Source organism: Tachysurus vachellii, chromosome 5, assembly GCF_030014155.1.
Source record: "Tachysurus vachellii isolate PV-2020 chromosome 5, HZAU_Pvac_v1, whole genome shotgun sequence".
Classification (NCBI taxonomy): domain Eukaryota; kingdom Metazoa; phylum Chordata; class Actinopteri; order Siluriformes; family Bagridae; genus Tachysurus; species Tachysurus vachellii.
The window spans coordinates 30,032,242-30,034,392 of NC_083464.1; positions in this window are offsets into that span (position 1 = coordinate 30,032,242).

Here is a 2,151-nt window from a genome sequence, read left to right on the forward strand (position 1 = left end):
GGCCGGGCGAATGAACTACAACTACAACAACTCGCACAGCTTGAGGCTTGAAAGGAAAAACAAAAATCCACCAACAAACAAACAAACAAACAAACATACAAACATTCACAAACAAATACATTGTTCTATTGAGAAAAATCTATTAACAATAATATATTTATTCGATTATAGGATGTATCCTTATTTTATTGTATGTAAATAATAGAAATAAATAATGCTGAAATGATTTACTGATTTTTTTTTTCAAAATAATTCTTAATCAATTGTTCAGTAAAAACAAATGAATTAATAAAATTTATTAATGTAATCAATAAATTTTTAAAAGTTTAATTTCGCATTTTAAAAAATTTACTTTAAACAATACAGTAAAAGAAAGGACCATATTAGACAAAGCTTTTTAATTAAATTTTTTTGGTAATTTTCAGTATTTTTTTTTTTTTTTGTTAAATTCTCCTAAAACTACATTTAAATAAACAACAAAGATACCCAAACGTTTCCTTTTCAAAGTGACATTTTTTTTTATTACGGCAAATTTTAAAATAGCAGGTTAAACATACAAATAAAAAACAAACTAAAAAACACGTAACATTTCTGTTTTATATTAAATATGTAAAAAGCAGATCAAGTTATTCACAAATAAAATGAAAACATGCAACACAGTTTTTGGGGAATGCATAATGAGGGATACAGAGAAATAGAAATAGAGAGAGAGAGAGAGAGAGAGAGAGAGAGAGAGAGAGAGAGAGAACATTATCTATTTATACGTATTAACAGTACATTACATTCCTCTTCATTGTACACAATAATAAATGAGCCGTGGATTTTGGTACTGAAACTGAATGCAACATCATCATGAGACAGTATACGATGCACTGGAACACTGTGTTTCTGACCGAGAGTTACCGTTAGATCCTCCTGCTAAAACCTGGACTTTAAAATTATATTAAAATATCTTCAATATACACGTTTTATTTATTCCGATGTATTGTTTTTTTCCCTCCGGAATCTTCTAAAGAAAACAAATTAAAGTGTTACGAAAAACAAATCCACTGAAACCTTCTATCCGTCAGTGAGACACAAAGCTGCTCGCGGTGGAGATAAAAATTCGGATTGATTCGGAGACGTGTGGACGAGACAATGATAAAAATGGGCAGATGACAAAACATTTTTAATTTTTTTTAGGTTTTATTCCTGCTGCCGGTTGCACTATTCGAAATAATCAAGATAAATCTAGATGGTGATAAAGGCTTAGTATCATTGTTAGTTTAATGTTTGTGTGTGGCCTATTCATGAAGCTAGAATTTTGTCTAACTTTATTTATCTCAGCTAAAATATTCGATTTCCGTGTTATGTGCTAGGCTTTGGATTCAATTAGCGCAACTGGCAAAACAAGCCGTCTCTGGCCGTACTAGCTACAGAACTTTACTTTTTCTTCCTAACGTCTCTAAACACATTTAACAAAACCACAGTGACGCTCTGACATTTTTCTACCTACAGCTAGGAATAGCTAGAGCTGTGGACGGAAAACGAATCTTTCTGCTAAATTGATCCTATTTTGGTCGCTTTTTTTTTTTGAGCCACTGCTCGTTTGCACAGAACTGAGAAAATGTCATTTGCAAATGTTTTCGACATCGTGGTTACATCTGTTCAGAACAAACAATCCTCAACATCATTAGCGAAAGTAAACACGTACTTTTCCGCTAAGCTAGGCTTAGGTTCTACTGGTGCGACCGGCTGCTGATTATTCTCCATTGCGACGGCTTTTTTTTTTTTATTAATTAATCTGGCAATTCTGAAGGACATGTTAATAGAATAATAATTATGCTTTAATGAGTCGAGAATTAGTTCAGCGTCAGCATTTAGGCAATTCTAGCATAGCGTGAATGATTAGCTTCGTCAGAATCAAATCGAATTCATCCGCTTGCTCGTTCATCTTTTGTTTTGTTTTGAACTTGAAAATCTGGACGGAAATACACGTGAGTGACGTAGCGAATCCTGCTGGCGAGTCTAATGTAGCAGATTAAATGAAAATAAAGTCGTTTTTCCTTCATAATGTAAAAATTTAAAAATCAAACCAACTGCACTGTGGAGGACAGGAAAATGTCTTTGTTCAGCATTTGTAGTGAAAGTGTGTAGTTTCTTTTGTGTGTG